Source organism: Cyprinus carpio, chromosome A4, assembly GCF_018340385.1.
Source record: "Cyprinus carpio isolate SPL01 chromosome A4, ASM1834038v1, whole genome shotgun sequence".
Classification (NCBI taxonomy): domain Eukaryota; kingdom Metazoa; phylum Chordata; class Actinopteri; order Cypriniformes; family Cyprinidae; genus Cyprinus; species Cyprinus carpio.
In genome coordinates this window covers 11633628-11645927 of record NC_056575.1, presented here as the reverse complement: position 1 = coordinate 11645927, position 12300 = coordinate 11633628, and the positions used below count along the sequence as shown (strand labels likewise).

The following is a 12300-nucleotide window of genomic DNA, read 5'->3' as shown; positions in this document are numbered from 1 at the left end:
AGTTGTAACGATAACAACAGAAACTATATCACTGGACCACTTTCAGAGCGATTTGTGGAAGTGGGACGATTCGGGGAAGGCGACATAACTGCAGCATGTTCTTGCAAAACAAAAACAAAAAACTTTATAGTTAACATTCTTGGTGTGAACAGGCCTTTATGATGGGAGAATTCTGTAATGCAAAAAAAAAGTCAACAAAAGTCGTACATCTACATGGTCCATTTGGAAATTTACATTTTGGGCAACAACCTGCTCCTTGATTTAAATGCTATAGTAGCTGCTGATTGGTCAGCACATAAAAACCACTAAAGCTGAATCATATCACTGCAGCAGGGCTGAGTCGGCTGCATAGCAATGTTCAGTTGAGCCATCATAAGCACTATTCGGACGGGACTAGTTTTCTAAACTACGTTTGAGTTTCGATTCTTACCACCTGACGTCTGCAATTTTCATGTACCAATTCGGACAGGACTAACATCTTCGTGTTTATTACAGAGGTGGGAGGGTCTGTTTTGTGCATCTGGGCGTCACAGAGATCACGCGCTCTGTACGCGTTCATTGCATATAACGTTAGTCATTCGGATCGATTACCATTAGTATTATTACACAATAAATACTAAAAACTAAATGGCTAGTATAGCAAAACCATGTTAATGTGTGGTTTCTTTTAGTTTAATTTGTTTTTGTAGTAGGCTAAACCCATTTTTAATTTTCATAAAGGTACATCTGTAATTAAAACTTTATGTAACTGAGTGCATAAATGAACGTGAGTAACGTTAATCTTACCTGACGCTGATATTACAATAGCCAATATTAACAGTGTAAGTGATCTGGCTCTTGATTTTATTTTTTTTATTTTTTTTATAATTATTATTTCTTTGCCGGGAAGCAAATATATCAAACATGCGTGCTGTAAGAGCATCTACGGTAATTCACGTTGGCCAAAACACACAAGGAAACGCGTTGTGAAATAAAATATCACCGGCAATCACAGACATTCGCATTCGGACGGGATTAGTTTTCTCAGAGGATCACTGAGTTTGCTAAAAAACAGTAGGTAATTTGCTCTGGAATTATTACAGAGGTTGTGTGAGTAAAACACAGACATGGCAGATTCCGACGGGATTAAAATCACCAAGTACGTCTGTGAAACACAGATTTCTCTAACGACCCCCTGTAAAACTAGTCCTGTCCTAATAGTGCTTAGACTATATTTTATAGATGAAGGATGTTTTATTAGACTTACGTTTTAATAATAATAATAAATTGTAAATAAATAACTATTACTAATTATTTCACTTAAATAGTAACAGCTGAGTAGAAGCTCTGAACACGTCCTGCTGCGCAACATTCAGTTAAGCACGGCACTATATCATCCAGCGGAAGGATCCAACAAAGATGAATTGTTCAATAATAAACGCTTTAAAAATAATATATTTTGTCTTTGATGTTTTTTATTATTTCGGGACCTGCTGTACAGTAAATAACAGTCAATTCAAACGATCATGATGAGTAGCATTCCTGTTTAAACAGTAGTCTAAAACCAAAACTAAGACTTTATTAACTTAAATACTGATTTGGATATTCTGTTAAATATTACTTATGGCCATGTCACTGAATAAGAAGAAAAGCGGTCTCTCAGTGTGCTAATATATAAAATGTTGTGAATATTTCATGTCAGAAAGCGCACGCGTCCAAAAAATATAATTATATTAGTTCAGCTGAGAAACTACTGGGACGTCTAGCAAGAAGAAAATCACATTTATAGACAGACTTACATTTATATTATGGTTACGTTAATCACCTACAGTAGTGGTGATTATTAACTGACTTCTGATCAGTTAGACATAAAATTAATTTTAAAAGACGTCATACTTACAGATATTGTCTTCGAGAAAATTAAAAAGACATGAGAGATTATTTGCTGCTAGACAAAGACCAATGACTTTAGTGAGATACCCCAAAGAAATCCAGTTATTAAAAACCCAATTGTGCGCTCCTAAAATGTGCGCTTCCTGCTTTTTGACACAACTTCCCCGGTACGGTGCTGACCAATAGCAAAACGCCATATAGTCACGTGACCCGCTGAGGTAATGCAGAGTTGTATATATCAGTAACTAGGCAGATACGCCATCTGTAAGACACAATACAAATTTAAGCTTGAAGATATATCATACTATAATGTAAATAATAAGCACATTCAAATCTATATTTTTGTATAATAGTATTTTTTTAGATTGCACTGTAAATATTTCATTCATAACAGATTTCCAAATTATGCCCTAAATTATTATCCTTTGAAGTGCCCTGTAAATTAAATTAATGATATCTACCTTTTACCTTTGTTAATCGTTATTGTTTATATTATAAATGTTAATATTAATTATTCTTTTGTTTTTATTTGCTCAAAGTTTATAGTGTTTGATAAACTGATCCATTATTTTAAGATACTGTACACAAATGAGGTCTGTAGACAATTTCGAAATTGTTTTAGTGCTTGTGAAATTGGCCTAGAGAGGTTTTGTCTGCAATAAAATAAAAAAATTAAAAACAATAGTCTTACTTTATTATTTTATATTAGAATATATAAAATTGTGCATTGAGTCAGCCTAATTATGAGTCTTTGCTGCTGTGGTAAAGTAAAAAAAAAAAAAAATGCTTGCAATAATTCATTGCATATAAGTCATACAGTCATAGCAGCTTATTAGTCACAACCCTCTTTAGTCAAAGAGCTCATCAAATATCAAAGTCATTTCATTACCAGTGATTTGAAAGCAAAACACACACACACACACACAAACATTGAAGGCAGTGGTGAATGCTGATCAAAAGCATGACTTTACTTCAGTGACATCAAAATGTTCTGCTTAATTAAATCTAAAATACACTAGAATTTATTCTCTAGAATATGCATTTTTAACATGAACTTTACTGTTAGAAATACAACCATATCTGATGGGTTTGGTTATTTGGGAGTCTCTCACTCTTTATAGGTATGGGTGTTTTTTAAAATCAGTATAGGTTAAAAGGAATTATTCGTATAATCTTTATCGGAACAGATTTGGAGAAATTCATCATTACATCACTTGCTCACCAATGGATCCTCTGCAGTGAATGGGTGCCGTCAGAATGAGAGTCCAAACAGCTGATAAAAATATCACAATAATCCACAAGCAATCCACATGACTCTAGTCCATCAAGTAACGTCTTGTAAAGCAAAACACTGTTGTCTTGTCTGAATCAGGAGAGAAATCAGTCGGGCCCCTCTCAGCCTCTGGGCCCCTAGCACTCTGTCCCTCTTTTTTTCTCTGTTTTGTTTTTTTTTTTTGTGAGAGTTTTTTTTATGGACTTGTATTATAAATTAAAATGCCTTAATGATGGATTTTTTTTCTTATAAGCAGTTTTTTGCTGCACACGACATTAACTGATGGACTGAGACGTGATTTACTTGTGGATTATTGTGATGTTTTTATCAGCTGTTCGGACTCTCATTCTGACGGCACCCATTCACTGCAGAGCATCCATTGGTGACTAAGTTATGTAATGCTAAATTTCTCCAAATCTGTTCTGATGAAGAAACAAATTCATCTATGTACATTATCATATGCATATGCATACAGAAAATAGAAAATTCAGTTTCAAGTCATTTTATATAGAATATTTATCACACTGCAATACTATTTTGTCACTTTCATTCCAAATAAAATCATAGATTATATTGATTTACTTAAAACTTTATGGGAATTACAAGACTACTCTGGTAATGCCACTGACCTCAAAAATATTAATTAGCTCAACTGAAGAAAAATGATGTCAAGTGTTTGTATAGCGCGTAACTGAACGTATGGCTGACGTGCGTGAATACAGGTACCGGTAGTCACATTGGAGCTATCAGTACTAATTTGCGCCATAGCGCACTGTGCCGTGTTCGTCAGCGCTCAACTGCAAGAGTCAAACACCTTTTCACAAAAAACATTAAACAGTCACATTAGGTTTCTAAGGTATAGGATTAAATTTACAATGGCTGATAGCCTTAATTGCAGCAGTGGCAACTGCTCCAGCGCGCAGGAAGCGTTTGGTTTATCCGAGGGACACTTTACGCTCGTGAAAGCTGCAGTACTTGGGTGCATTTTCTTGCTGGCATCATTTAGCAATTTATTCCTCCTCCATGCCCTCTGGAAAAGACGGAACAGACGTACTCGAACTCAGCTATTTCTTCTGCACCTGTGCCTGGCTGACCTGGTGGTCGCTTTCTTTCAAGTCCTGCCGCAGTTCTCCATGGAGATTACGCACCGGTTCAAAGGCTCAGATCTGGTGTGCAGAGCAGTTAAGTATCTTCAGGTGGTCGGGATGTTCGCGTCCACGTATATGATCGTGGCCATGACCATAGATCGCTATCACGCGGTCTGTAAACCTATGGTGTCTTTCTTCAGGGGGTCTTTCCGCAGGTATGTTGCCATAAGCGCAGCATGGCTCATCTCCCTGGCGTTCAGCGCTCCGCAGATGTTCATCTTCTCTCTCCAAGAAGTTGAGAAGAAAGTTTTCGATTGCTGGGCGACATTTATCGAGCCCTGGGGAGGCAGAATATACATAACGTGGATCACTCTGTCCGTGTTTGTTCTGCCAGCCTTAATCTTGATGTATTGTCAGATAAAGATTTTGCGCAGGGATCTATTTCAACATGAAGAGGAAGGCCTTGCAGTGCAGCACGGGTGATGGGCGCTCCAGCTCTAAGGGAATATCAAGCGCAATGATGAAGACTGTCAAAATGACTTTCATTATCATCCTGGTGTACACCCTAAGCTGGAGCCCATTCTTCGTGGTCCAGCTCTGGTCAGCTTGGAGTCCAAGTAGTGCGCCCACACAAGGTAAGTCAAAGCTGTCTAATATGCTTTTGTATGGCATTTTCATTTGACTTAGTAAAAATTTTTTCGATACAAATTATATTATCAGTTTAACAATGAGTGTAAAAATGCAGTGAAAAATAAACAAGACGGCATGCAAGAACTCCACTTGTTTGTGTAAAACTTGATAATCATGTTTTCAGTATTATATTTGTAAATATTTATACACATTTCCCCCCACTATTTTTCTAAAAAACGTTCTTTTTATGTTCAGGTTTGAATGCATTTTAAAAAGTATGAAATATTTTTAATAAGGAACTGTTTTTTGAATGACAGGTTTTGTCCTCAGGCTGTCCACAAATCTGCAAATATTACATATAAAAGTGCAGAATCTTTAATACTTCTTTTAAATATGGTCATACAATGTTTGTAAATATTTCTACATATTTTTGCATATTTAAAAAACAAAACCTTTCATTGTATGTTCAAATATAAAAAGCATAAAAATGTAGAAATATGTTAATAAGGAACTGTTTTTTATATAATACACTATATTTAGACAATGATGAATAAAATAATAAATATCAAATAATAAAAAGTAAAAATGTTTGTCTCCATATACTGGTATATAACCACATGTTTACGGTGGTAGGTAATATTTAACTCTTATGATAATAGATGTGACTAAAGGCCCATTAATGTGTATAAGACATATATGTATATATGATTACTCACAACCATTTTCTGTTGTGGGAACTATCTATCTCCCCTCAGCTGCAGATCTAGCAGATACATTGGCATTAGCAAAACCATTCATTAGTAGCTGACAAAAGACCTGATCAGATTAAACCAAATCATGTGTAGACAGATGGTGCACACAGGCAATATTCTTGCACAGAGCACACAATTGGTTTCCAAGTTTGAACACTTCATGTGTAATTTGTTATTTTGTGTGTAATACAGTCTACAGGGCCAGTGTTCGTCACTATCATGCTCCTCGCCAGTCTTAACAGCTGCACAAACCCATGGATCTACCTGTACTACAGCTAGAACCTCATGAACACTGATCACCCACCGTTTAAGAGTGCATGAAAATGGTCTCAGCATACACTTACACACCAGTTTTCCTGCTTTTTCAATAACTAAAATGATTTTGGTTATGGAAAGTTGCTGCATACTTTGGCATGACCAGTTGTTTCTATTTTTTTTTTTTTTTTTTTTTAGTTTTCAATGTAAGTAAAGTAGATTTGAGGTTCTGAGGTCTCCTTGGAGTTTCTGATAGATGAAATGAGTATGGCACCTCGCATTTGTGTGGTAATATGCCCTGTGATTGAACATTCTACACTAAGTGATTCATCAACATCATAAAGACATGTATAAAGAAAAAATAGCTCTTATTCAATGGAAATCAAAGTATAATCAGTATGTAATTATTTCCCAGTATGCACATTTAGCACAAACTGTGCTGCATTTCTGATTGTCATTATATATATATATATATATATATATATATATATATATATATATATCTATATATATATATATAATATTTTTCTATTGCACACTGTCTTTTGTTTGTTTCATTTAAAAAACACTGTGAATTGTTTTACCAGTCCTATGTAAATTTGCAATACATTTAATGTGATTAAAGTAATGTTATTTTCCATTCCTCATTTAAATGAAAATACAAGAGCCTGTGTATGAAAAGTTCTATAGGATTAAATTATGTGTGATGGTTTCCATAGTCACTGTGTTGCTCTCGTTTTGCACACACACATATTTCTTTGTACTGCAAAGCCTGTGAAAGTAACTGTGTAGAGAATGCCTTCACACATTTTGAATTTCATTTGAATGTTTAAATAAAGTGAATTAAAAAGTGAATGTTCCTTTACTAAAAATGTCCCTCTAAAAATGTCTATGCTTCAATTTGTCTCTGTTTCCATAAATAATAGAGCAATATTGAATATATAATGCACCTGAACATAGTTCTTCACACATTTGTACACTAAAAACAGACCCTCTTCTGGATGAGGAGTCTCTTATGGGTTTAATTATTCTAAAAATAATGATTTTTAAATATTTATTTATTTAGGTAGGCCATAATTGTGCACTTGTAGCATGTTTAAAAAATTGAATCCCATTTATGCACCAAAAAAAGAATAGACATCATTTGAAAAACAATTAATTAAGTAAATGAACTCACAAAAGTGTCTTAAGTTACAATAATAAAAACTTATTTAAAAAGCATCTAACCTTTATGCAACTGCCACATGACACAACGTAATTGATTTGCCTTTTCACTGCACAAACTCTGTTTGGATTTGAGGCAAAATGAAAGCCTAAGGCAACTGTACACAAGGTAGCTGTTGAGAAATGGAATTAGAGCATTTAGAGAATGATAAAAAATGGTGGAGGCCATTGTAGCCAAAGGGCAGAAGGGAAGGCAGAAGTGAGAATAAGACCGCATTTTATGCCCCTTATCAAATACAATACAATACGGTGTAAATTACGTAATTTAGGAAATGGCATCTGAAAAATATAAGTAATAAGATAATTAAATTGGATAATATTACAAAAACAGGTTTATTTTAAAATTGAATAGACCGGCATCATAGTACACAAAGAACAGATATGGTCTGACCTCCCAAACAAGACAAAGTCCAGAATGAATCATTCAAAGAACTGGACTCGTAGATACTAACGTCATCTAAACACTTAAAGAGTTATGCTGATCAAATTGTAAAATTTCCCTTAAAAGGAAAGCTTTTAGAAGGCCACTAGAAATGTTTCAAAGACTGTATTTTGTATGCACTGCCATTAACATGGTTTTAAGGTACCTCACAACAAAAGCACCACTGTTATTCTCCATCAACAATTCTTCCTCAAAATTCACATTGCCTTTTACTGTTCAAAACCCTGTTATTTACTGTAGGTCACAGCCATACCAAATAAATAACTATTTTAAGTTCCCTAATGAACATCACCGCTATAACAATGAGGTGACCTCTGTCACACTGACTGATACCATGTGGCCATGGTTGTATGGAAAGAAAGACAGGCCTAATTAAATCTATTTCATACCCTCACACTTCTACGAAGCCAAAAAAAAAAATATATATATATAATAATAATTATATATATATATATATATATATATATATATATATATAGATATATATATATATATACACACACATATAATATATATATATATATATATATATATATATATATATATATTATATAGTATATACGTATATATGTATATATATACATATACATATATATATATATATATATACATATACGTATATATATATATATATATATATATATATATATATATATATATATATATTATATATATACATATATACGTATATATATATATATATATATATATATGAAACATTTCCTAGAAGGCCTCCCGTCATTTTTGTTTATGCTTTGCTTTTTAATTGCTCAAAGCACAAAGCAATTTGAAATAATCTAAGTACACAGTACAAATATATATATATATATACATATATATATATATATGTCCCCTCAAGAGTTTTCCAGAAGATGAAGAGTTTTCCAGAAGATGCTAGGCCTCATGTCAGCCAACTCCTCTGTGATTCCTCTAGGAATGCTTCATATGCGGCCCCTCTAAGGCTACGTCCACACGAAGCTAGAACTTTCCCTATCCAATCTTTTTTTCCCCTCGTCTCAAAAAATATCTGCATCCACACAAAACCACGAAACTGACACAAAACAATGTAGTATACATGCCAGATCAGTATGTGGCACTGTAAGTCCGCCACAGAGATACACTAAAAATGGAGAAGAAGACTTGGACTATACGCATAAACCTTCCGCACGGTTTACAAATGAAAATGGAACAATACATTTATTAATCTGTGTTAATGTTAGTTGTTAAAAAGACAATCCTTCAGTGTTTTTTCATGTTTTTGTTTGCTGTTACGTGACGTAGCGGTGTCTGACTAGGGGCGAGACATGGGCTGATGATGTCATCGTTTCAGAAAATATACAGATTCGTTGTCCACACGAAAACGTAAGGGTGGCGTTTTCAGATTTATCCACTCTGTGACCCGGTTTCAAAAAATATCAGTTTCCCTCTCCCAAAACGCCGGATCCGTGTTGACGAAATGCCTATATGATACAAAATGTATGTGTATACAACTAAATGCAACTCCGTGCGGATGGGGCCTAATAATGGCTCAAAGTCCATGTGCAATCCCAGGTGCCAAGTTAACCCACCTCTGCATCAGAGCTGTGTCCCCTTTGAATATCTCTCACCTGTTTCAGTCAGGCATCCAGAAGGAAGGTAGTCACGACAGATGCCTCCAACTTGGGTTGGGGAGGACTGTGTGAGGCCAGACCAGTGTTTGGTTCCTGGCCAAACCTGGAGCAACGTTTGCACATCAACTTCCTTACCAAGGCAGTCTCAGGTCGAACTGGCCGAATGGCCCAGCGCTTCCTTGAATGCCTTGCCCCCAATTGTCCTGCTTCCTCAGGTCAGCAGACGGGTCAAGGAAGTCAGGTGCTTTGTCCTTTTGGTGGCCCCATTCTGGAGGAATCAGACGTGGTTCCCTGAGTTGATTCAGCTACTATTGGGAGCCCCTTGGCTGATACTATTGAGGATGGACCTCCTCTCTCATGCGAGAGCATGATTTGGCATCCCCGGCCCGAGCTGTGGAGCCTTCATGTTTGGCCCCTGAAGGGGAGTCTTTACAGCTTCCTGCGAGAGTGACTAACACTATTTTGGAGGCTAGGAGATGCCTCTACACCCTCGGCAAAAACGACCTTGTCATTAGTCCTGGTTCCTGAGGGGAGCTTTGAGACTGAATCAGCCTCGTCCTCCTACACAATCAACCTTTGCCAGTTTTTATAATTTGGACGTCCCTGCCCTTCAGGCATGGATTTTGTCTGCCTAATTTACCTAATCCCCTTAGAGGAGTCTATTTATTTTATCAATAACATACTGGTCCTTCTCAAAAAATTAGCATATTGTGAAAAAGTTCATTATTTTCCATAATGTAATGATAAAAATTAAACTTTCATATATTTTAGATTCATTGCACACCAACTGAAATATTTCAGGTCTTTTATTGTTTTAAAACTGATGATTTTGGCATGCAGCTCATGAAAACCCAAAATTCCTATCTCAAAAAATTAGCATATCATGAAAAGGTTCTCTAAACGAGCTATTAACCTAATCATCTGAATCAACTAATTAACTCTAAACACCTGCAAAAGATTCCTGAGGCTTTTAAAAAACTCCCAGCCTGGTTCATTACTCAAAACCGCAATCATGGGTAAGACTGCCGACCTGACACCCTCAAGCGAGAGGGTAAGACGCAGAAAGAAATTTCTGAACGAATAGGCTGTTCCCAGAGTGCTGTATCAAGGCACCTCAGTGGGAAGTCTGTGGGAAGGAAAAAGTGTGGCAAAAAAACGCTGCACAACGAGAAGAGGTGACCCGGACCCTGAGGAAGATTGTGGAGAAGGACTGATTCCAGACCTTGGGGGACCTGCGGAAGCAGTGGACTGAGTCTGGAGTAGAAACATCCAGAGCCACCGTGCACAGGCGTGTGCTTTTGAATCAGAAACAGCGGCAGAAGCGCCTGACCTGGGCTACAGAGAAGCAGCACTGGACTGTTGCTCAGTGGTCCAAAGTACTTTTTTCGGATGAAAGCAAATTTTGCATGTCATTCGGAAATCAAGGTGCCAGAGTCTGGAGGAAGACTGGGGAGAAGGAAATGCCAAAATGCCTGAAGTCCAGTGTCAAGTACCCACAGTCAGTGATGGTCTGGGGTGACATGTCAGCTGCTGGTGTTGGTCCACTGTGTTTTATCAAGGGCAGGGTCAATGCAGCTAGCTATCAGGAGATTTTGGAGCACTTCATGCTTCCATCTGCTGAAAAGCTTTATGGAGATGAAGATTTCGTTTTTCAGCACGACCTGGCACCTGCTCACAGTGCCAAAACCACTGGGAAATGGTTTACTGACCATGGTATTACTGTGCTCAATTGGCCTGCCAACTCTCCTGACCTGAACCCCATAGAGAATCTGTGGGATATTGTGAAGAGAAAGTTGAGAGACGCAAGACCCAACACTCTGGATGAGCTTAAGGCCGCTATCGAAGCATCCTGGGCCTCCATAACACCTCAGCAGTGCCACAGGCTGATTGCCTCCATGCCACGCCGCATTGAAGCAGTCATTTCTGCAAAAGGATTCCTGACCAAGTATTGAGTGCATAACTGAACATAATTATTTGAAGGTTGACTTTTTTTGTATTAAAAACACTTTTCTTTTATTGGTCGGATGAAATATGCGAATTTTTTGAGATAGGAATTTTGGGTTTTCATGAGCTGTATGCCAAAATCATCAGTATTAAAAACAATAAAAGACCTAAAATATATCAGTTGGTGTGCAATGAATCTAAAATATATGAAAGTTTAATTTTTATCATTACATTATGGAAAATAATGAACTTTTTCACAATATGCTAATTTTTTGAGAAGGACCTGTATTTTGAAGACCCACAGGGTCTCGTGATTGACTCATCCCTATTCGGAGCCCTCATTACGGATGGGTATTCCGGGGCTGGGCTCTCAGAGTGGCCACATTGAACACTTGCTTATAGCACGGCGCTATTGGATGCATTCCATTTGAAAGGGAACGCACTGTTTACTGACCTAACCTCAGTTCCCTGAGATAAGGGAATGAGTGTTGTGTCTCCTGCCATACTATCCACCTTTTCCTTGCCATAAAATGGGCACGGCCATTTGTAAATTCTATGGGTCTAGCTTCCGGTCTCATCCGTGTCCAGCTATATTTTAGATGTACAAAACAGCTCATTTTGCTGCTTGATAGTGAAAACTGGTGTGAAATGGCACTCAGAGCCGAATTATATAGCAGTGAAATCCACCTTTTTGACAGGTTGAAGCGCCATTGGTTGGTGCAGCTGTCAGATGTGCAATCGCCCTGCAAGATTTTTTTTTTTTTTTTTTAAACTACTACATTACTTTTCATCAAACATTCAATCTACTGAGTTGATGACCTGGATGTTTATGTCATGTGATGTGACTGCTCTGCAGGAGAGAGAGAGAGAGAGAGAGAGAGAGAGAGAGAGAGAGAGAATGTTATGGAAATTTCAGATTTTTTAAGGGATAAGACAAAATTAACCCAAATTAACATAAAAACCCCTTATTTTACAAGTTTAAAAATGTTGTACTTCAATATATTATATTTCAGGTGCATAAAACTGGTTTACAAATATACTTTTTAAAACGGGTGCAATGAAGCCTTACGAATAAAAGCTCTTTTATTGTCTTTTGAGGGCGGTGCTCTGGTTATCCTTTGCCACATTCCTGCAGGAAGTGACGTTCGGACAAGCGTTCCATGTGCTCCCCACTCTGGACCAATCAAAACGCTCGTAGTCATTCATCGCG

At 36.8% G+C, this 12300-nt stretch overlaps 1 pseudogene; it reads left to right on the top strand.

Moving 5' to 3' along the window:
• Nucleotides 1–3780: 3780 nt before the first annotated feature.
• LOC122139979 lies at nucleotides 3781–6303 on the top strand (annotated as a pseudogene).
• The last annotated feature ends 5997 nt before the right edge of the window (nucleotides 6304–12300 follow it).